The sequence below is a fragment of the Lepidochelys kempii genome, chromosome 11 (genome assembly GCF_965140285.1).
Source record: "Lepidochelys kempii isolate rLepKem1 chromosome 11, rLepKem1.hap1, whole genome shotgun sequence".
Classification (NCBI taxonomy): domain Eukaryota; kingdom Metazoa; phylum Chordata; order Testudines; family Cheloniidae; genus Lepidochelys; species Lepidochelys kempii.
The window spans coordinates 61,077,479-61,102,266 of record NC_136390.1 but is presented as its reverse complement, the minus strand read 5'-3'; the positions used below and the strand labels follow the sequence as shown (position 1 = coordinate 61,102,266).

The 24,788-nt window shown below is 43.4% G+C and overlaps 1 protein-coding gene across 5 annotated transcripts in view; it reads left to right on the top strand.

Moving 5' to 3' along the window:
- The first annotated feature begins 12,660 nt into the window (after window positions 1-12,660).
- RAPH1 (Ras association (RalGDS/AF-6) and pleckstrin homology domains 1) overlaps window positions 12,661-24,788 on the top strand; it is a 158,994-nt gene continuing 146,866 nt past the window's right edge. For 4 of the 5 annotated variants that reach the window (XM_073306496.2, XM_073306495.2, XM_073306494.2 and 1 more), the window contains exon 1: window positions 12,661-12,850. The gene's annotated coding sequence lies outside the window, so the exon portion shown is untranslated. Of the gene's footprint in view, window positions 12,851-23,917; window positions 23,962-24,788 lie in introns of all 5 variants that reach the window. The other variant, XM_073306493.2, reaches the window with a different exon arrangement.

The following is a 24,788-nucleotide window of genomic DNA, read 5'->3' as shown; positions in this document are numbered from 1 at the left end:
TAAATTTGTGACTGTACTCCTTGGGGGTGGGGGGGAGGATGGAGAATTTTATGTCTCCTGCTCTGTTTTACCCACATTCTGCATATATTTCATGTTATAGCAGTCTTGGATGATGACCCAGCACACGTTGTTTGTTTTAAGAACACTTTCACTGCAAATTTGACAAAATGCAAAGAAGGTATCAGTATGAGATTTCTAAAGATAGCTACAGCACTCGACCCAAAGTTTAAGAATCTGAAGTGCCTTCGAAAATCTGAGAGGAACGAAATGTGGAGCATGCTTTCAAAGGTCTTAAAAGAGCAACACTCAGATGCAGAAACTACAGACCCCAAAACACCAAAAAAGAAAACCAACCTTCTGCTGGTGGCATCTGACTCAGATGATGAAAATGAACATGCATCGGTCCACACTGCTTTGGATTGTTATCGAGCAGAACCCATCATCAGCATGGATGCATGTGCCCTGGAATGGTGGCTGAAGTATCAAGGGACATATGAATCTTTAGCGCATCTGGCATGTAAATATCTTGTGACACTGGCTACAACAGTGCCATGTGAACACCTGTTCTCACTTTCAGGTGACATTGTAAACAAGAAGCGGGCAGCATTATCTTCTGCAAATGTAAACAAACTTGTTTGTCTGAGCAATTAGCTGAACAAGAAGTAGAACTGATTGGACTTATAGGCTCTAAAGTTTTACATTGTTTTTGAGTGCAGGTTTTTTTGTGCATAATTCTACATTTGCAAGTTCAACTTTCATGATAAAGAGATTGCACTACAGTACTTGTATTAGGTGAATTGAAAAATACTATTGTTTGTTACAGTGCAAATATTTATAATGAAATATAAAATGAGCACTATACACTTTGTATTCTGTGTTGTAATTGAAATCAATATATTTGAAAACGTAGAAAACATCCAAAAACATTTAAATTGTATTCTTCTATTGTTTAACAGCGTGATTAATCTCAATTAATTTTTTTAATCGCTTGACAGCCCTAATTTATATTAATAGAAATTAATGGTGTGTCCATTGCTAACAGAATAATGCAACACAATTTATTTTATTTTTATAACAACTCCCATTTGGAAGTGGCATTACAACTACAGTAGCAACTGCCATGGTTAAGGCTGAGCAAGATATTTGTGGATATTTTTAAAGTGTGAAGATGAGTCTTGCTGACTCTGATGCTTTCTAGGAGCTCTGTAAATGGGTAAGGCACCAAATTTGGCATTTCTAGACCAAGTTGTTTTTGAGCTATGATGAACCCAACAAAGTAAAGAAAGTGTTTAAGAAATGAGTGGGATTTTTTTTAACCCACATTTCCAAAATGTGTCTGATTTACCTTGTACATTCTTTGCAGAAGATCCCTCTAACTTTCGTGTGTGTTTGTGTGATTTTTTTAATTTCTTATTCTGAACAACTAAAACACAAAATGGAAAAACTTTCAAGAAGAAAAAGTAAATATCAGTTACTGCTGCTTTCTAATAATTACACTTTGTGATTGATAGAAAACACCTGAGAATCAAGAAGGTGGTGTTAATAGTCATGGAATTATTAACCTGATTAAATACAATGTACTATTTGATTCTTTCCCACTTGAAAGGAATACACACACAGTCCGACATTTTCAAGACATGCAGAGGACTTTACTATTTTTGTATTATTAGCTATTAATTTCACTGGGAGATGAATGCAACATTTTGAAAATCTTAACCTAAGCCTTTTGCAGGTCATGAGTACTTGTTTGATCTTGGGGATGTCTATATTTGTAACTTATCGATGTACATGGATGCTAGATAGTCCTGGTTCTGTAGAGGAGTTGCAGATCAAGTCTATCCTCAGTGTTGATAGTCTAGATAATTGATCCATGTTGCATGAAATTTGTTGAATTATCTGCTTAGACAGTAGGTTAGCTTAACAGCTTTAAGATAATGGATTAAAGTTTCAATGTGCCAAAAATAGGCTTTGTCTTAGTTAGCCACAAACTTTTTTCTTCCACCATCGATGAAAGCTGTGGGGTGTAGAGTTTGAAGAACAGTTATGACTGTGTGTGGCTCTAAACCTTTTTGGTTTGGAAAATTGGGTGGTATTGTTCTGTGAAAGTAGAATTAATTATATTGGAATTATAATTCATTAAAGAAATGCTGCTTGAAAGGTTTGTTGAAATATAGTTGTCAGGAAGAGAAACATTAAGGAGTGTGAGACAATGGGTCCTCAAACTAATTAACCTAGAGCTCCTACTGAGCTAGGAGATTGGTAAACGTTAGTATGCAAATAAGATATGTATGTATAGTTGTCAGTTTCTGCTTCCTTTTGTCTCCTATGTTAAATTGGCTTTGGCTTATCTGTATACATAAGTTAGCTTGAGCTTTTGCAGGAGGCTCACAATCACATGGGTGCATTGGCAAAGCGCTTTGCTAATAAACAGAGTGGTCTGACAAATTCAGTGAGTGTTGAATCTGACTTTGACAATTTGGAGGTTGCACCGAGATGGCAACCGTCTTCACTGGGGCCGTGTGACTCCTGACCGTTCTTAGGATGGCCGTGGCAAGCCGGCACCTGGGCATTTGGTCCAAGCGGTCCTCCGCCAGAACGGAAGGGTGCATGACCATAGTGAAGTCTACGCCATCGAACCTGTTGGTTCCCACTCTGTTCTGGTAGGGATCCCGGGAGCTGACATCAAGAATCTGGTCAGGTAATTATTTCTGTGTTTTGTCCGGACTGAGGACTGTCTTGTCTCTGTGTCTATCCGTCCTCCCTGTGGTGTGTTTGAGTCTGGGCGCTGTCTCTGTCTGCGGATCGGCTGACCAAAGGGTTCCTGTCCCCAGGGTCTGAGTGAGTGAAATCTGCACAATCGCAGCCGCACCGCACCTTGGGTAAAACCCTTGGTGTGAAAGCAAGGGCGATTGAGGCAGTAGCCTGTGGGCTCCTTTTGTGTGTTGCACCGGGCATCACTCTGACAAACCCGACTTTCCTTTTTGTGTGATTGGTGTGTAAAGTCCTCCTTTATGGGTAACCAGATGTCTAAGTCAGGACAATTCCCTAAAGGAACACCGGCTCATTTTATGTATTTTAGGAAGGGTCCGGACTCCTGTAAATTTCTGGAAAAATGGTCTAGGCTAACTCAGGAGAATCCCAACATTCAGTGGCCCCTGTTAGGACCTTGGGACAAAGACCGAGTAGACGTCTTAAAAGACAAACTCGGCCAACCTAAAACTAAATTGGCAAAAGCAGAGGTTGGTTGATTCATGCAGTGGTGGGAAGAGGCAAATCATAGGTGGACAGAATCAAAACTTGCCTCTCTCAAAGATTCTGGCTTCTATCCCACCAGATGCAACTCATTTTACTGTTGTTCATTTGTGCTCTGCTTTCTTTTCTGTCCCGGTTCACCCTGACTCCCAGTTCCTGTTTGCCTTTTCTTACAAGGGGCAACAGTACACATGGACCACACTGCCCCAGGGGTATACTGAAAGCCCATCATATTTTTCTCAAGCATTAGCCCAAGACCTTGCTGACCTTGTTTTCCTGTCCAGGTCCACACTAGTCCAATATGTAGATGATCTACTCCTCTGTTCCCCTTCATTGTCTGCCTCTGAAACTGACTCTTTAGTGCTCCTTACTGCCCTAGCAAATAAGGGTCACAAAGCTTCTTGCTCTAAACTACAACTCTGTCAAGCTTCTGTCACATACCTTGGCTTTCTCCTCTCCCAGGGTTCCCGTGCACTTTCTCCCACCTGCGTCCAAGCTATCCTTAGCTTTCCCCGACCCCGCTCCCCACGCCAGGTCCGGAAGTTTTTAGGCATGGCTGGATTTTGCAGACAATGGATTCCCCAATATGCCTCCCTTGCAAAACCTCTCCAGGAACTCACTCGATTCTCTGTGCCTGACCCCATGCCGTGGCCCCCTGAGGCCAATTCTGCCTTTGTTTCCCTCAAACAGGGTTTGGCTTCTGCCCCTGCCTTAGGGCTGCCTGACTATTCTAAGCCTTTTAGCCTTTTCTGCCACGAACAATCTGGGTGTGCACTTGGAGTTCTCACTCAGATGCATGGAGAAAAGAACCGCCCAGTGGCTTATTTCTCTGCCACTTTAGACCCTGTTGCCCAAGGCTTACCCCCCTGCCTGCGTGCTGTGGCTGCTGCAGTCCGCCTAGTTGAAATATCTGATTCCCTTGTTCTCCGCTCTCCTCTTACCCTCCTGGTCCCTCACTCTGTAGAAACTCTCCTGCTACAACGTAACACAGGCCACCTCTCCTCTGCCCGCTTTACCAGGTACGAACTTTTACTACTGTCAGCTTCATATATCACCATAAAGCGTTGTTCTCAGCTAAACCCTGCCACTCTCCTTCCTTTGTCTAATGACGATGATTCCCACGACTGCCTTGCAACTGTCTCTGCTGTCACCATCCCGCACTCTGATCTTTCTGATGTCCCTCTCCCTAACTCTGCCTTGTTTTATTTACTGATGGTTCCTGTTTTCGAGATGACCAAGGTCATCTCCTTGCAGGATACGCTGTAGTTTCACTCTCTGAAACCCTGGAAGCTGCGCCTTTACCTTCTGTAACCTCAGCACAAGTCGCTGAATTAGTTGCCCTCACCCGTGCCTGCTTTTTGGCGGAGGGACGCTCTGCCACCATTTACACTGACTCCCGCTACGCTTTTGGGGTTGTACATGACTTTGGTACCCTCTGGCAAATTCGGGGTTTCCTTACCTCTGCCGATACCCCTATTTAAAAATGGGCCCTACATCGCTGCCCTCCCGTATGCAGTTTTACTTCCGTCTGCCCTAGCTATTGTTAAGTGCCCTGGCCACTCAATGGCAGATACTGAAGTTGCTAAGGGTAACGCATTTACTGACGCTTCTGCTAAACATGCTGCTGCCATAGAACCTTCCCCAGATGCATTTCTAGGTTCCCTTTCTGTTTCTATACCGCCGCCGTCCCTCACTGACCTCACCCTGCTCCAAGACTCTGCCCCAGAAACCGAGAAAGAATCCTGGGTTGCCCAAGGTTGCTCTCTACATCCCGATTCTCTTTGGCGCTCGCCTACTGGCGCCTTTGTAGCCTCCTTTTCACTCTACCCGTCTCTGGCCGCCCTGCTACACGGTGTTTCGCATGTCGGAAAGGAGGAGATGGTCTCTGCTGTAACTAAGACAGGATGGTGGGCCCCCCATTTTAGTTCTTTTGCAGCCCACCAATGTGCAGCCTGTACCATTTGCCAAAGCCATAATATTGGTAAACCTGTAAAAGTGGCTCAGGGGTTCCTGGGCCTGCCTCAAGCACCATTCTTGCATTGGCAACTTGATTTTGTACAAATGCCTAAGTGTCAACAATATGAATTTATATTGGTTATGGTATGTTTATTCTCGGGTTGGATTGAAGCCTTTCCTTGTCGCAAGGCTGACTCACTGTCTGTTGCCAAATGTTTGCCATATTATGCCTGCCAAGGGAATTCCTGCTACTCTGTCCAGTGATCGGGGTACACATTTTACTGGACAACTCGTTCAACACCTGGACCGTCTATTGCATATCAAGCACCTGTTGCACTGTCCCTACCACCCACAGAGTGCAGGTGCAGTCGAAAGACGAAATGGTGTACTTAAGAATAAGCTTGCTAAAATTTGTGACTCTACAGGATTAAGCTGGCCAGTAGCCTTACCATTAGCCCTTATGGACATGAGATCCACTCCATCCCAAAGACATAAGTTAAGTCCCTTTGAAATTGTTATGGGACTCCCTTTGCGAGCTATGACTACCATTACACCTGTTCCAGATTTGAACTTGACTCACAGTGTGCTCCTTCAGTATTGCAAGGGACTAATGCAAGCTGCAAGTCACTTCCATTCACAGGTTCGAGCCGCCTGGCCCATGGAACCCACCTCCGACGCTTGCCACAACCTCGAGCCAGGTGATTGGGTCTACGTACGGCGCCATCATCGAAAGCACGCCTTGGAGCCCCGGTGGAAGGGTCCTCATCAGGTACTGCTTACTACACAGACGGCTGTTAAACTATCTGGCATCGCAGCGTGGATACATGCTTCACAGTGTAAGAAGGCACCATCCCCAGAGAACCAATCATCACCTCAGGACAATGCAGAGTCAATTTTGACTCCAGAAGAAGACGTAGAGGAACAGTCTTCAATACCTTACAATCTACGCTCTCGTAAGGGTTGCCAGAAGCAGACGACGAACAAAAAAAAGGCAGTAGCGAGCCTACTGCCTGGTGGGCATAAAACAATGACTGTGGTTCCCTCAGTTGAGGTTGTCAGAAACAGAAGAGCCTTGCCTCCAACATGCACCTCTGCCTGTTCCTCGGCTGCTGGTATCTTACGGTCTGGGGAGACCACAATGACAGTTCTTTTATCCAGCAGCAGGTGTGGATAGCTCAGACCCTTAATATTTCTAATTGCTGGGTCTGCAGCCACATTCCAGCCCACTCTCAAACTGGTATTCCTGTCCTGGCTATCCTACTCAAGTCCCCAGACCTCACTGGAGGGCCTCGTCCATTAAACAAAATATGGAACAGCAATGACACTTGGGAAGTGGTGGGAATAAATGCATCTAAATGGATAAGTGTGGTGGAGGGAAAAGGTCATTGGTGTTGGGTGTGTAATGGGGCAGGGCTGGATCTGGGGAAAAGCCCATTGCCTTCAGCATATTGTGGCCAATGGTCTATGGGATTATTCAAACAAAACTAAAAAGTGGCAGGCCGGGTATGGAGATATGAATTTTTTCTCAACCTGGGATCAAACAGAGAAATCAATCTCATGTTCCCCCTACAGTAACCTTAATGAAAACAATACAATCTTTCAATGTCATGCTAATAACACCATTCCTCGTAAGGAGAATTACCCTGTACCCTTTGGGGGATACTACTCCTCCTTTGCAAACACCTATATGACAAATGGGTGCAACCGACCCTTCCCAGCCTTAATAGGCCAACACTGGGTGTGTGGGACCAGAGCTTATACCGCACTACCAGCTAATTGGTCAGGAATCTGTTATCCCGCCCGACTCTTCCCCAATTCCGAGTGCTAGGAACCTTCCCTCGAGAACGCCTCCGCAATTTCAGGCGAAAAAGAAGGGACTTAACAGATGTCCAATGGTATGTAAATAACATAAGCCCCTTAACCTGGGAAGAGGCCATTGGCGGTTCCTTAATACCATTAGGGGGAGTAATACACCATGCAAAAAGGCTCCTAAGGTTACAAGCAGTAGTTGAAATAATGGCAAATGAAACCGGAGAAAGTTTAAGAGCCCTCGCCAAAGAAACAGAGGGAATCCGACAGATGGCCCTCCAAAACAGTCAGGCATTGGACATAGTGCTGGCAGCAAAAGGAGGGACTTGTGCTCTCATTGGAAAAGACTGCTGTGTGTATATACCAGACAACACCAATGAGGTAATAGATTGTGCTAGCCACTTAGAACAAATCGCATATCTTCCCCATGAAGAGCCAAGTTCTTTATGGAAGTGGCTAAGTAACCTTTTCAATTTCTCTGGCATAGGAAACTGGTTGTTTCAGGGAGCCCTAACTCTCCTGTTTGGAATCCTAATAATTTTTGTAGGTTTTCAGTTACTTTCCTGTTGTATCCAAAATTGTGTCAGGCATGCTACACAGATAGCTGCCCCAAACCAGAGTGCTAATTTGATGATTTTAAATATCACTGAGGAACAAAGAGATAAAGAATGATTGATATGTGGAACGCAGTAATTGTTGGTCATTGCGTAGCTTGACCAAAAGGAGGGATTGTGAAAGTAGAATGAATTATATTGAAATTATTATTCATTAAAGAAATGCTGCTTGAAAGGTTTGTTGAAATATAGTTGTCAGGAAGAGAAACATTAAGGAGTGTGAGACAATGGGTCCTCAAACTAATTAACTTAGAGCTCCTACTGAGCTAGGAGATTGGTAAACGTTAGTATGCAAATAAGATATGTATGTATATTTGTCAGTTTCTGCTTCCTTTTGTCTCCTATGTTAAATTGGCTTTGGTTTATCTGTATACATAAGTTAGCTTGAGCTTTTGCAGGAGGCTCACAATCACATGGGTGCATTGGCAAAGCGCTTTGCTAATAAACAGAGTGGTCTGACAAATTCAGTGAGTCTTGAATCTGACTTTGACAGTTCTAATGCCAGTTTGAAAGCAGGTACAAACTGGAGTATGAAGTTAACAATGAATGGACTGGTTGCATCTCACAACAACCCACTCATGCTAACTTGATTAATTTTTATTACCATTTTTTCATTGTTGCTCTGATCCATTCAATGTCATTAAGTCATTTAAAAAGCATGACTGGCTTATTGGAATCTGGAGACACAATATAACATGTTGATAAGATCAGTTTCACACCCACTGACAGCATTGTAATTGTTGACAATCAACAATCTCAGAGCTGGAGTGAAAATTAATAAACCTATCACTTCTATAAAATAAATTTGAAACCAGACATTTATAAACAGTGGGACAACCCCACAACATATGAAACAAGGTTGCAGTAAGTATGCGACATTTTGAATGGTTAGATTAAAATTCTGGGCATATTTTTGTTTGCATTTGCAGAAGAATAATACACATTCTTGTTGACAAAATACTAAATTTCTGTGAATCTGTTGAAGACTGATGTTTTATAAATGGCAGTAAGGTCTGTAGTCCAGTCAGCATGATATTTCCGTACCCATGACTTTGTTCCAAACTTGTGGAGGATATTTTTCAAACATTCATAGTATTTCACAGGATTTCATGCAGTTTGGAAACAAAACTGTTAAGATTATTTGGATATTCAAGATGTTTTTCTGTATCTTCTGCATGAAGTTATAGAAGTGAGTTGGACCTAGCCTTGGTTATAAAGCCTTAATTGTATGTACATGTAAAATTGTTTTGTTTTTATACTGGCTTTATTTTAAGCCTGATGTGCAGCTTGATGTTGCTTTTGACCTAGGCAAAATCTTGTGCATAGGCTAATGTTCTATAAAAAGAAAATAGCCATTATTTCTCAAAACTGTTTTTATTTACTTGTTACAAGATAATAGAGAAAATAACATGTATAGGTTGACTGATAAAATTTTCAGTGTCAAATTGCAATGTATAAAATGTTACACATGTCAAACCTCTTGTATTTCAAATTTTTATTTGTGAACAATTTTGGCACAGGGAAAAAGTGCCTTCCCACAAGCACAGGCTCTCCTCTACTAGAGCTTTGGAGCTCTGCTAAGAAGGCATCTTCCCCAGAAGCCCACCTAATAAGTTTTACAGCAGTAGAGTTTTCATCTTGTATTTTATTATTTCCAGTAGTGCCCAGTATATGCCAGATGCCTTCCAAACAGAAAATAGGTGTAGTCCCTGCCCTGGGGAGTTTGCAATCTAAAGACCAAGAGAGGGTAGTACAACATATGGACAGATCCTCAGTTGGTGTAAATTGCACCAGTTTAGGATTTGTCTCATATGTATTTATATAAGTATAACCTTATAGAGTGATCGTGGTGGTGATTGGCTGTATGTTGGTACACAGGAGAGAACTATTACTATTGACTTCCTAAGGTCAGTAAAAGAGGAATTTGCCTATTTAGAGGTACAGAAGAGGAGCTCCTCCAAGGACCTGGTGCCACAGAAAAGCACATAGTTGACGACACAAACTCTTAGAGACTGACGCAATAGAAAATTGTGTATTTAATGGTTAAGATTTTTTTTTCAAACTACTGTAACTATGTTAAGAGCTCTGTGTATAACATTTTGTGCTGAAATCTATTTTTAGCACAAATATTTAGAGGAAAACAATATTTACACAACACTTTTTGTTTAAATTTTTTATGAGAAATATTAAATGAAAGTTAAGATTACTTTTGTAAATAAGCCAAATTTTAGACCAAAACTATTGTCAAAAATACTGCTAATTTGTGATTTATATATTTTAAGGCAATTTACATAAATTATACCTTTATATTTACCAAAAACGTGTGTAAAATTTCCCTTTAGTCATTCTAATAAGAACTGTAACTCCGACTTGGAAGACATCTTTCTGGACTCTTTAATTCACTAATATGTACATCTGCTATTAAATAAAAGTATAGAATGAGTGATGTAAATGTTGGAAGAGTTCATAACTATGTTTTGTAGGTAATAGCTAAAGTTATTCCGGGTCATGTAGGGTGAAATTTTACATGTTACATGAAAGCTATAGTGAGGAACATGTAGGCACTGATTCACTATTGCCCTGCACTTTCGGTAGCACTTATACCAGTGCAAAATGCTGCAAAAATGTATTTGTAATATTTTATCTGACTTTATGTTGGTGATACAGAATTATTCAAATCCAAAGCAGTTAAGTCCAAAGCAGACTGCAAGGAGTTAGAGAAGAATCTCACAAAACTGCGTGATTGGGCAACAAAATGGAAAGATGAACTGCAATGTTGGTAAGTGCAAAATAGTGCATGCTGGAAAAAATTCTAAATATACATGTACAATGATGGATCGAAATTACTTGTTGCCACGCAAGAAACAGATGGTGGAGTCATCTTCTCTGAAAACTTCTGCTCAGTGTGCAACAGCAGTCAAAAAGGCTAACCGTATGTTAGAAACTATTAGGAAAGGGATAGAATATAAGATAGAAAATATAATACTACTACTCTAGAAATCCATGGGTCCAGCCCCAGATATCCATCTAAAAATGGATATAGATTAATTGGAAAAGCTTCAGAGAAGAGCAACAAAGAAGGGTATGGAATGGCTTCCCTCTGAGAAGATACTAAAATGATTCAGTCTGTTCAGCTTACAAAAGCAGCAACTAAGGAAGGATATGAGAGAGGTTTATAAAATCATGAATGGTGTGGGAAAAGTGAATAGAGAAATGTTGTTTACTCTTTCCCCTATTACAAAAATCAGGGGTCACCCAATGAAATGAACAGGCAGCAAGTTTAATAAAAACAAAAGGAAGTACTTTTTCTCATTGCCATGGAATGTTGTGATGGCCAAAAGTATAACTGGATTAAAATAAGAACTGGAGACATTCATGGAGGATAGGTCCATGAATGGCTATTAGCCAGGATAGCCAAGGACACAACCTTATGTTCAGAGTGACCCTAAACCTCTAAGTACCAGAAACTGGGCATGGAAGATGGGGTGGATCACTCCATAATTGCCTTGATCTGTTACACCTGCCCTTACCAGAGCTTCAGGGGCAATGTTGGAGACAGAATACTGGGCAAACTGGACCAGTTCTGACACAGTATGGCTCTTATGTTCTTACATAAATGACTAAATAGGTCACGGATGAACTGCATCCATAGGGAACAAAATTGGACTTGCATTTAACCCCTAGTGAAATGCCTTTGGAGTTTTCAGCCGGAAGACTGGGAAAACCCTGTTTATCCAAAGTCTGCTTATGTGAGTTTCAGATGAGCTAAAGTTAGGTGTTAGTTCCAGAATCCAAAATTCAACTAAAATTCAATTTGTGTGGCTATGAAACTCAAAACCTTTGAATAATTAGTATTCCCTTAAACATTCAGATAATTTGAATTTCTCTGGCCTAGATTTCAAAAGTGACCAATGATTTGCGGGGAAGGGATCCAACAGGAGAGGGATTAGATTTTCAAAGGCTCAGCACTTTCTGAAAGTGCAGTCCCTTTCAAGTTGATCCCGGTGGGTCATTGAAAATCCCTGGACAATTTTGAAAATGTAGCCTTTTGCTTTAGAGAAGAGGGAGCTAGTGCTGGGTGTGCACAGGCCCTGTACGGTGGCACCTCAGCACTCCACCTCAGCCAAGGCTAGTGCATTTCCCTCCTGCCCCCACTCAGTCCCAGGACATGCAGCAATCAGTAGTTAGCTCTGAAGGCTGGATATGACTACATTGCACACTAATCCTGGGCTCTAACTCGGGTCTGAACACAGGCTCCCCTTCCATCCACACACAAACCAGTCTGATTCTAGTCCACAAGGGCTCAGAACCTAGAACGCAGGGTGAGTGGGGTGGATCAGCGTGTAAATCCTGCTGTGACTCAGGTCTACACCCTGTCATTTTGCAACCTGGATGCAGCTCACGGCAGAGCTGAGTCAGAAGTAGGGTGACCACCCTTATTGCATAGAAATAAGGGAAAACCCCACGAAAAAGAAGGAACTCTTCCTTCTAAGGGACAGTTGAAGGATACACACTTTCCTTTAGCCTACCATGTATTTTTCTGCCCTGTACATTTCTACTGCCCTCAAGTATACAATAGCCTAAGCCTCGGTGTATAAAATGGGACATCTCCATTGTAATACATCGCCCAGTAAGGCCCAGGGGGCTGCCTGAGGGGCAAATCAATGGCCTGAGGGTCCCCCCTCCTGTGCAGTGTGGACACGTTAGCACAGCTGTGAGGCCCAGGGCCAGCAGCTGCACGCCCATGTTTAGGCGGTAATGTGGACGCTGCGCCCGGGGCTCAGGCACAGGGCTCCACAAGGCCGGGCCCCCGTTCGCAGCCGTGGCGGGCGCGGCAGCGGCAGCGGGCGCTGCTGAGGGGAAGGCGGCGCCTCGCCGCTCGCAGCAGGCCGGGCGCGGGGCTGGATGAATGGAGCGGGGGAGCCAGCGGGCTGCGGCGGAGGGAGCGGCGGGGCCTGCGCGCCGGAAGTGAGCGGCCGGGGAGAGCCCGGCGCGGCGGGGCTGGGGCTGGGGCTGGGGCTGAGTCAGGCACTGGGGCGTGGGGAGAAGACGCGCCGCAGCCTCCGGCCAGGGACGCGCTCGGGCTGCCAGGCGGGGGCGGCTCCGCGCTGAGCAAAGGGGCCGGGAAGCGCCTGGGGGAGCCGCCGGCGCCGCGCTGCCACCATTAGCCGGGCGGCGAGAGGAGGAGCCGGAGGAGCCGACCTCGAGCCGCCGCCGCGGTGAGTGCTCAGCGCCTGCCCGGGAAGGGGAGCCGGGAGCCGGTCCTGCTCCCCTGGCAGTAGCCGCGGGCTGTATCGCCCGGCCTGGGGAGTGGGTTCCTCAGTAGTGGCCGGCTCCGAGCCGCCGTCTATGGGGCAGCGGCTGGGGGCTCGCCCTATTGTCCTGTCTGGGGAGCGCCCCCACCCTGGGGGAGCCGGCTGGGGGATATGCGCATCCCAGCTGGGGGCGGTGATTTGGGGAGGGAGACAATAATCGGATCTTGGGGTGCCCTAGAAGTGTGTGTAATAAAGCTGGATGGGGGAGAGGGAGGAGGGGTCTCCCCTGTATTTTGGGGCGGGAATCGGAGGAGCTGGATCCTCTTTTTTTTTTTTTTTTTTTTTTAACCAAATCCCTGCTCCATAGGGTCACCCCAGGAAAGCTACCACCCAAGGCAGAGTGTAGAGGAGGAGGGGTTGGGATTGCCCCAGCAGCAGTACCGCATCACGCCCCTCGTCTGTTACACTGTTCATGGCTCCAGTTCTCTTCCCCCTTAAAAATCAGTTCAGCTCAAGCTCTGGAAAGAGAGGGTCTGATGGGTGGTGTGCGTCTGTGTTTAAAGGTGCTGTGGTTTGTCTCTTTCTCTACCCCCTCCCCCCCCCCCCCAATTTGAGTCTTGTTCGCGGCTTTCCTGAGCTTGAGGTGCAAAATAAGAGCTTTAATGTAAAAATAGGAATGCGATTAATTTTGTAGAAAAGAAAAGGGTTGAAAGTGGACCGGGGATGGGAGAGGAATCTGTTTTGTGGCATTCAGACAATGTCAGCTTTAGTGAGTCCCCACCCTGTGGAGCTGAAAGCAGCAACATAGTCCCATCCGCCGACTAGCCGAATGTCTATGGCAATAACTTAAAGACTCAACACAAATTAAACCACTTTCCTTAGTGTAGGAGGGAAAAAACAAGGCTGATTAATTACAATTTTTAATTCCTTTTTAAAAACACCGTATTTTTGTAGCTATTTTGCCATCCATATTGGTGAGGGGCAGAATGATTCTTGAAGAACCTCCCAGGCAAGGCTGATGTCTGCATTGGTTTTCATGAAGATGAGGCGAGTTTTCTAGTGCATAGAGAGAATCACCAGTGGGAGGAGAAAGAGGAGTGTCTGTATACAGAAATATATTTTGAATGTTAGAATAGCAGTTACAGTTACTGCACATCTGTATTCAGTTTTTTCTTTTCCATTTGAAAATGGCTAATCATTTGAGGCAACTGATAACTTCTCTGTTAATTTTTAAAGCTATTTCATTTCTATTGGGTAATTGTCTTATTATGTGGCAACTAATAAAATACCTGTACGTTTTAGTTTGATATTTGTATTTAGTTGTTTTCAGCAGTGATTTTGACCTTGATTACATATACCCAGAAGGATAATAAAAAAATGCACAGAAAAAGAAGCACCTACTCGTTTTCTATAAATAAGGTACTGAAGTGTCTATAAAGTCAGTTGGTGCTCTGTTGTGAAAGGGTTGAGAACTACTGTTCTCTGTGATTGTAGACATAACTTAAAACTATGTTGTACGCCAGAGTGACTTTTCTTAAAGGGACATATCAACTTAGAAAACAGTTCTGCTGAAAATTCTGTAACTACTATACTATACCTGAAGTGTTTCAAATAGAAGGAAGGAAATCTTTCCAGTTTTACTTTGTGCTTAGTCAGTTTCACTGGTTTTTTGTGTACAGCCAAGTTATCTTTTGCTGAAAGACCCTTCTGAACATAGACAAGGAATAGAAAAACACTTAAAAATTTGTTATAAGCAATTAATAATGCCTACTAGGGTTATACCATCTAAAATATGCTGTATCAGAAACTGGAATTTTAAATTAGTTGTTTAAAAAAATACACAAAACAAGTTGACAGTGTCCCTGTGTAATATTTCAGTCTCTCTTTTGAATGGTAGGTGGGTGGGAGGAATATAGAGCTAATTGTTTTCCCATGCTTCAGTTAGCACGTGGCTTTCATATCTCTGGGTGGCACTGGAATACTGTTACAGAGTCCATGGTAGTGCAGCTTTTTCACAGTATGAAATTGGGAAACGCCTATGAAGCTTCTCCCCCACCCTGCAGATAGATGATTTCCCTAAAGTGCCTGGTTTTCAGAGCAGCACCCTGTGATGATGTGTTCTGCTACCCATGTTTTTCTAGATTTGCTAGTAGGTGGCATGGTAGACAATATTGCTAAGAAACAAAATGCTCCAGTCAAAGAAAGGAGTATGGCTTACCGATTATTGCATATCTTAGCCTTTTGATAATTTCATAGTGCAAGATTTTTCTTATGAAAGAGACCACTATGTGTAATATAAAACCTGTCCTCCTTGAAAGATTGCATAATAATGTCTTGAGACCATTACCTGTAACCTTGAGTTTGTTTAAAATAGATTTTCCAGGGCAGTAGTTCATTATGATTAATTGTTTAGGAACTCTCTGTATATTGAGGTTTCTTTAAAAAAAAGTTGTTTTTGTAAAAAGCCAGGCTGCTTTTAATAAGAATATGTATTGAACTACCATAGGTACAGAATTATATCTTTCAGTTTAAGCTTGGGTCACTGTGTGCAAGATTGATCCATTACCTATGTAGGCTACAGTATAAGTGTACTTATCATATTTTTATTCAAAATGTTTTTTCAAATATCTTCTGGAATTGTAACTAATGTTTTTTGGCTTTTTTTTTTGTTTGGTTTGGTTTTTTGCTAATAGACTGATCAGTTTTCTTAAGCCATAAAGACATTGTTACCTTATCTCTCTCCCCCACCCAACCTTTGAAACAAAGGTGGAAGTTGGTTCTAAACTTTTTAAGCACTGTATTTTAGGAGTGTATCAGCACATGTTCTCCTTTCTGGAAAATTATATTATTTTAGGACTTCTATTGGGACATCTTTATCTGGTATTATTCTAGCACTGACAGGAAGTGTAACGCCCCCTCCCCCACCCTTAAGAAAAAATATATAGTGTCAAAGCAACTTTATGCCCCTGGAAGAAAAAAGCTCATCAAACAGGGACAAAGGGTATGTCTACACTACGAAATTAGGTCAAATTTATAGAAGTCGGTTTTTTAGAAATCGGTTTTATATATTAGAGTGTGTGTGTCCCCACAGAAAATGCTCTAAGTGCATTAACTCGGCGGAGCGCTTCCACAGTACCGAGGCAAGCGTCGACTTCCGGAGCGTTGCACTGTGGGTAGCTATCCCACAGTTCCCACAGTCTCCGCTGCCCATTGGAATTCTGGGTTGATATCCCAATGCCTGATGGGGCTAAAACATTGTCGCGGGTGGTTCTGGGTACATATCGTCAGGCCCCCGTTCCCTCCCTCCCCCCGTGAAAGCAAGGGCAGACAATCATTTCGCGCCTTTTTTCCTGAGTTACCTGTGCAGACGCCATACCACGGCAAGCATGGAGCCCGCTCAGGTAACTGTCACCCTATGTCTCCTGGGTGCTGGCAGACGCGGTACGGCTTTGCTGCACAGTAGCAGCAACCCTTTGTCTTCTGGCAGCAGACGGTGCAATACGACTGGTAGTCGTCCTCGTCGTGTCCGAGGTGCTCCTGGCCACGTCGGCTGGGAGCGCCTGGGCAGACATGGGCGCAGGGACTAAATTTGGAGTGACTTGACCAGGTCATTCTCTTTAGTCCTGCAGTCCTATTGAACCGTCTTATGGTGAGCAGGCAGGCGATACGGACTGCTAGCAGTCGTACTGTACCATCTTCTGCCAGGCAGGCAAGGGATGAGGATTGCTAGCAGTTGTATTGTACCATCTTCTGCCAGGCAGGCAAGAGATGAAGATGGCTAGCAGTCGTACTATACCATCTTCTGCCAAGCAGCCATGAGATGTGGATGGCATGCAGTCCTTCTGCACCGTCTGCTGCCAGCCAAAGATGTAAAAGATAGATGGAGTGGGTCAGAACAAGAAATAGACCAGATTTGTTTTGTACTCATTTGCCTCCTGCCCTGTCTAGATCACACTGCAGTCACTCACAGAGAAGGTGCAGCGAGGTAAATCTAGCCATGTATCAATCAGAGGCCAGGCTAACCACCTTGTTCCAATAACAACAATAACTTACGTGCACCATTTCTTATTGGAACGCTCCGTGCAGTCCTGCCTGAAATACTCCTTGATGTACAGGCACACCCTTTGTTGATTTTAGCTCCCTGAAGCCAACCCTGTAAGCCGTGTCGTCAGTCGCCCCTCCCTCCGTCAGAGCAACGGCAGACAATCGTTCCGCGCCTTTTTTCTGTGCGGACGCCATACCAAGGCAAGCATGGAGGCCGCTGAGCTCATTTTGGCAATTAGGAGCACATTAAACACCACACGCATTATCCAGCAGTATATGCAGAACCAGAACATGGCAACGCGATACCGGGCGAGGAGGCGACGTCAGCGCGGTCCTGTGAGTGATCAGGACATGGACACAGATTTCTCTGAAAGCATGGGCCCTGACAATGCATGCATCATGGTGCTAATGGGGCAGGTTCATGCTGTGGAACGCCGATTCTGGGCTCGGGAAACAAGCACAGACTGGTGGGACCGCATAGTGTTGCAGGTCTGGGACGATTCCCAGTGGCTGCGAAACTTTCGCATGCGTAAGGGCACTTTCATGGAACTTTGTGACTTGCTTTCCCCTGCCCTGAAGCGCATGAATACCAGGATGAGAGCAGCCCTCACAGTTGAGAAGCGAGTGGCGATAGCCCTGTGGAAGCTTGCAGCGCCATACAGCTACCGGTCAGTTGGGAATCAATTTGGAGTGGGCAAATCTACTGTTGGGGCTGCTGTTATGCAAGTAGCTCACGCAATCAAAGATCTGCTGATATCAAGGGTAGTGACCCTGGGAAATGTGCAGGTCATAGTGGATGGCTTTGCTGCAATGGGATTCCCTAACTGTGGTGGGGCTATAGACGGAACCCATATCCCTATCTTGGCACCGGAGCACCAAGCCGCCGAGTACATAAACCGCAAGGGGTACTTTTCGATAGTGCTGCAAGCTCTGGTGGATCACAAGGGACGTTTCACCAACATCAACATGGGATGGCCGGGAAAGGTCCATGATGCTCGCATCTTCAGGAACTCTGGTCTGTTTCAAAAGCTGCAGGAAGGGACTTTATTCCCAGACCAGAAAATAACTGTTGGGGATGTTGAAATGCCTATATGTATCCTTGGGGACCCAGCCTACCCCTTAATGGCATGGCTCATGAAGCCGTACACAGGCAGCCTGGACAGTAGTCAGGAGCTGTTCAACTACAGGCTGAGCAAGTGCAGAATGGTGGTAGAATGTGCATTTGGACGTTTAAAGGCGCGCTGGCGCAGTTTACTGACTCGCTTAGACCTCAGCGAAACCAATATTCCCACTGTTATTACTGCTTGCTGTGTGCTCCACAATATCTGTGAGAGTAAGGGGGAGACGTTTATGGCGGGGTGGGAGGCTGAGGCAAATCGCCTAGCTGCTGGTTACGCGCAGCCAGACACCAGGGCGGTTAGAAGAGCACAGGAGGGCGCGGTACGCATCAGAGAAGCTTTGAAAACCAGTTTCATGACTGGCCAGGCTACGGTGTGAAAGTTCTGTTTGTTTCTCCTTGATGAAACCCCCCACCCCTTGGTTCACTCTACTTCCCTGTAAGCTAACCACTCTCCCCTCCTCCCTTTAATCACCGCTTGCAGAGGCAATAAAGTCATTGCTGCTTCACAGTCATGCATTCGTTATTCATTCATCACACAAATAGGGAGATGACTACCAAGGTATCCCAGGAGGGGTGGTGGAGGAGGGAAGGAAAATGCCACACAGCACTTTAAGCACAGCACTTTAAAAGTTTACAACTTTAAAATTTATTGAATGACAGCCTTCTTTTTTTTGGGCAATCCTCTGTGGTGGAGTGGCTGGTTGGCCGGAGGCCCCCCCACCGCGTTCTTGGGCGTCTGGGTGTGGAGGCTATGGAACTTTTGGAGGAGGGCGGTTGGTTACAGAGGGGCAGCAGTGGCAGTCTGTGCTCCAGCTGCCTTTGTTGCAGCTCAACCATACACTGGAGCATACTGGTTTGGTCCTGCAGCAGCCTCAGCATTGAATCCTGCCTCCTCTCATCACGCTGCCGCCACATTTGAGCTTCAGCCCTGTCTTCAGCCTGCCACTTACTCTCTTCAGCCCGCCACTTACTCTCTTCAGCCCTCCACCTCTCCTCCCGGTCATTTTGTGCTTTCCTGCACTCTGACATTATTTGCCTCCACGCATTCGTCTGTGCTCTGTCAGTGTGGGAGGACAGCATGAGCTCGGAGAACATTTAATCGCGAGTACGTTTTTTTTTCTTTCTAATCTTCACTAGCCTCTGGGAAGGAGAAGATCCTGTGATCATTGAAACACATGCAGCTGGTGGAGGAAAAAAAAGGGACAGCGGTATTTAAAAAGACACATTTTATAAAACATTCGCTACACTCTTTCAGGGTAAACCTTGCTGTTAACATTACATACGTAGCACATGTGCTTTCGTTACAAGGTCGCATTTTGCCTCCTCCCACCGCGTGACTACCCCCTCAACCTTCCCCCCTCCCTGTGGCTAACAGCGGGGAACATTTCTGTTTAGCCACAGGCAAACAGCCCAGCAGGAATGGGCTCCTCTGAGTGTCCCCTGAAGAAAAGCACTCTATTTCAACCAGGTGACCATGAATTATATCTCACTCTCCTGAGGATAACACAGAGATAAAGAACGGATTTTGGTTGAATGCCAGCAAACATACACTGCAATGCTTTGTTCTACAGTGATTCCCGAGTACGTGTTACTGGCCTGGAGTGGTAAAGTGTTCTACCATGAAGGACGAAATAAGGCTGCCCTCCCCAGAAACCTTTTGCAAAGGCTTTAGGACTACATCTAGGAGAACCGCAAATGCCAGGGCAAAGTAATCCTTTCACATGCTTGCTTTTAAACCATGTATAGCATTTTAAAAGGTACACTCACCAGAGGTCCCTTCTCCGCCTGCTGGGTCCAGGAGGCAGCCTTGGGTGGGTTCGGGGGGTACTGGCTCCAGGTCTAGGGTGAGAAACAGTTCCTGGCTGTCGGGAAAACCGGTTTCTCCGCTTGCTTGCTGTGAGCTATCTACAACCTCCTCCTCCTCATCTTCTTCGTCCCCAAAACCTGCTTCCGTGTTGCCTCCATCTCCATTGAAGGAGTCAAACAACACGGCTGGGGTAGTGGTGGCTGAACCCCCTAAAATGGCATGCAGCTCATCATAGAAGTGGCATGTTTGGGGCTCTGACCCAGAGCGGCTGTTCGCCTCTCTGGTTTTCTGGTAGGCTTGCCTCAGCTCCTTCAGTTTCACGCGGCACTGCTTCGGGTCCCTGTTATGGCCTCTGTCCTTCATGCCCTGGGAGATTTTCACAAAGGTTTTGGCATTTCGAAAACTGGAACGGAGTTCTGATAGCACGGATTCCTCTCCCCAAACAGCGATCAGATCCCGTACCTCCCGTTCGGTCCATGCTGGAGCTCTTTTGCGATTCTGGGACTCCATCATGGTCACCTGTGCTGATGAGCTCTACATGCTCACCTGCAGCTTGCCACGCTGGCCAAACAGGAAATGAGATTCAAAAGTTTGCGGTTCTTTTCCTGTCTACCTGGCCAGTGCATCTGAGTTGAGAGTGCTGTCCAGAGCGGTCAGAATGGAGCACTCTGGGATAGCTCCAGGAGGCCAATACCATCGAATTGTGTCCACAGTACCCCAAATTCGAGCCGGGAACATCGATTTAAGCGCTAATCCACTTGTCAGGGGTGGAGTAAGGAAATCGATTTTAAGAGCCCTTTAAGTCGAAATAAAGGGCTTCACTGTGTGGACGGGTGCAGGTTTAAATCGATTTAACGCTGCTAAATTCGACCTAAAGTCCTAGTGTAGACCAGGGCAAAGTTGAAAGCCTGAACTAGCCAATCATGTCTAACAAATGCTAAGACAGATACGTTATGCTGAAAATCACACTCATTAAACAATTTGGATCATATTCCTTCAATTCTCATTAGCAAAACAGAAACAAAATAACACTCCAAACTAATAAAAACTTCTTGCATTTTCGCTGAAAGTGCAAGTCATAAAGTAGCCAGGCAAGCAGAACAGCAAGTAGATTTACTGGTGAATTTTCAAGTTAAGTAGAAAACCAAAATTTGGACCAAATAGGGCACTGGACAACTTTCAAAACTGATATTTTCATTTGTCATGTGTTGAGCACTTTGCTGATAACCTGGACCACATTAAAAGAGAGAATTTTGAATCAAAAAAAGTGCTTTTCCACCTAACAGCTAGAAATGTCAAGTAAGGAATTTATGATCACCCGTTATTTAGAGATCGATATTGAAACCTTATACAGAGGAGTAAGTTAAAGATAACTTTAACTTTAGTCTTCAAATTTCCTTGCTTTTGTCATTATGAAACTGATTTTACTGAATTATTTACCCAGTGGAGAGGGTCTGGATCCAGATTTCAGAGTCTGGAGTTCTGATCTGATTTTTGTTCACTATTATTTATATTTCAGTATCACCTATTGGCCTCAGCCTGGTTGGGGTCCCATTGTGCTAGGTACTGTACATACATAGGCCCTGATCCTGTACAGACTTAGCATGTGCTTATTTTATGCAGTGGGAGTAGACCCATTGACTAGAATGGGACTACTCGGTATGTAAAATTGAGCACTTGTGTGATTTTTTTACAGGATTGAGGCCATAGAAAATGATTGTACCTATCCCAAAGAGCTTATAATCTAAATGCCTGTCTTTAATTTTATTAGACTCTGCAAAAATATTACCCATAAGGATTTTTAAATACATAGTTTATAACAGTGACTCTCAACCTTTCCAGACTGCAGTATCCCTTTCAGGAGTCTGATTTGTCTTGTGTACCCCCAAGTTTTACCTCACTTAAAATCTACTTGCTTAAAAAATCAGACATAAAAATACAAGAGTCACAGCACACTATTACTGAAAATTGCTTACTCATTTTTACCATATAATTACAAAATAAATCAATTTAAATGTAAATGTCATATTTACATTTCAGTGTATAGTATACAGAGCAGTATAAACAAGACATTGTCTGTATGACATTTCAGTTTGTATTGATTTCACTAGTGCTTTTTATGTAGGCTGTTGTAAAACTAGGCAAGTATCTAGATGTACCCCCGGAAGACCCCCGTGTACCCCTAGGGATACCCGCACCCCTGGTTGAGAACCACTGGTTTATAATATATGCATGCTACATTTGATTTATTTTCTAATTGAATGGGAATGTAAAATGTACATTGCCAGTAAACCACACATGTACAATTGCTTCATGATGTTTCAATACCCTTTCCTTAAAAACTTTGGGCAGGAGTGGGGAATACTTCTGGGCTTAGATGTTTTACTCAAAGGAATTTTTACAGCAGAATTAGGAATCCCCAGAAAACAAGGCTTGAAATTAAGACTCTTGGATTTGTGTATCATTTAAAACTCTTTAACCATTAGATCAGCAAATTTGATTTTGAAACCTGCATAATGACACTAGACCTGTGTATAATTTATATACAATAGAATATGGCTACACACAACAGTTGAGTGATTTTTAAAAAGAATAATGAAATAGAATTGATACTAAAAAATAATAGCCTAATTTAGTATTGAATAAAAGAAGCTGTTTTAATGGTCCAGAACACACCTTAGTCAAATTGTAGGTACAATTCAACAAGGATTAAACGGACGTGACATTTTCCGCCTTTAGGTACTTGTACAACAAGGTTACAGGTTAGTGGTGGGAAGCTTCCACTACCATTGCCTGATTTTTAATTGGTCTTTAGATTGACAAGGGATTTAAGGTTCTACTGTTGTTAATTAAATTCTCTTAAATGCTCTTTCCATTGAAAAAGGCATATCTCAAAAGGCTTAATATTATAAACTAATAAGACATTTTGAAAGAATAGTTTCCATCTCAGTGAACAATACATAACATTCTTTAATGGCTGAATATTTAAAAATATTTTTCTAGATGAGAATTTTGTATGTTCCATTCAGAGAAAGTAAGCGTTGGTGCTAAATCAGAAGCATATTTCTGATAATTTAAAGCAGATTTAATGCATCATTTGCCATTTTTCTTTGCCTTTTCAAATAATAAATACACTGGGCAAAAAATAGAGCTATGACTCCATATTTAAAGGTTTAACACTTTACTAGATGATGTTTTATAATCTTGCTGACTACGTAGATTACTATAGGTCTTTTAATGCAGAATTCCTGAACTGTCCTTTTCTGGTGGTTATCTCTTGTGACAATTACTCCATCAGGAACAGCATGTCTAAAAGCACGTGCACCAGAATGTGTAACTATGTTGAGTCACTAAGAAATAGGGATGACAAATGGAGCTCTTTCCACCAAAGGTTTTTTGACTTAACTGAATACTAGGGAGAAGAGAAACATGAGAAACGGATCCTTAAAATTCCACATGACCAAATACTGTAGTTATCTGAGCTAAAAGCTTGTTAGCCACAGAGCCTACTATCATAATTCAGTTGAATTTTGTTCTAGTAAGAAACTGGCATATTTAAGGTTACTATAAAGACTTGAATGCAGTGTTGTTGTAGTTGTGTAGGTTCCAGGATATAAGAGAGACAAAGTTGGTCCAATAAAAGATATTACCTCACCCACCTCATCACTATAAAGACTTGTTTGTTCACCTCTTATCTCTTCAGATGAGTAAGTGATATTTTTGTCTGGACATTTAAGTGTTTTGTAATAACTTGCAAAGCTGACATATTACAGTAAAAAACTGAGATGGAACCTCATTAAAGTCTTTGAAAAATTGAGAAATAAGGAATCTTTTTAATAAAGACCTCAGTGTTGCACAGGGTAACTGCTACCTTATCGATAAGTATTCTTTGTGTCTTGTTTCCTGAGCTGCTTCTAGCATCCAAATCTTTATTGGAAAGTTATTTTTGGTTTCACTGTATCAATTCACCATCTTTGCATTATTTTTAAAAGGTACTGTGTTGATAGTACTCAAAGTGCAACCATTGGCAGTGAAAGCTTCTTTTCTTCTTCTCCCTCAGTGTTACTCAACTCACACGTGGAACAGCCAACTCTAGAGTGAAAGGTTAGTTCAGTCTACATGCATATTCAATCTTTTAGCATCTGAGACTGCCCACAAAAGTGTCAGTAGTGGTGGATTTTGTCTTTGTTCTCTCTACCAATGTTTTTAAATAGTAACTACTTTCTGACCTTACCATTCTGAATCAGATTTGAACCAATGACTTGGAGGTGCGGCATCTTGATTATTCCCGCTGTACTTCCACTTTCTACTGAAGTGTCCTTAAATGTGTTTATGCTTGAAGTATTTTCATAAAGAAATTACATCTTTATAGACAATAACTGGGAAAATGGCTTGCTTAGATTCTCACTGTTAACATAATATATGTTGGAAGCAAATACAAGTCTGAGTCTCTTGCATTGTGTGTGTGTTTTTGCTAAGAGAGACCTTTTTTAGTCTATTCTGGCAAGTAAGAGGAGACCACCTTCCAATATACCTGCTTTGTTTGTTCCCATCATTTAAGAAACAAGGCATGTATTCTGTAGATTTTCTGCTCTGTCCTAGTTTCATGGCAGGTTTAGATTTATGAACTTCTGTGGTTTAGCTCCCCAGTGTGGATGCTGGGTTGATCCCTCTTTTCTAGTTTCATTCAGGCAATGAAGAATTATTCAGGACAAAGTAATTTTTGGCTTCCACTTTCCAGGTTCCCCAGTCTTTTCCTGTTTCATGTTGAGGCACTATCTTCTAAGCTTCAACCACAAGTGTCGTGGAAGATAGCACCACTAAAACAAATGCACAACAACTTTATGTAATGTAAGAAGGTACGCTGACTTCAGGGGCTCCTTCCAGATATTCCTCCCAGGGCATGTGTGGTTGTAATGCCTAGCTAAGCA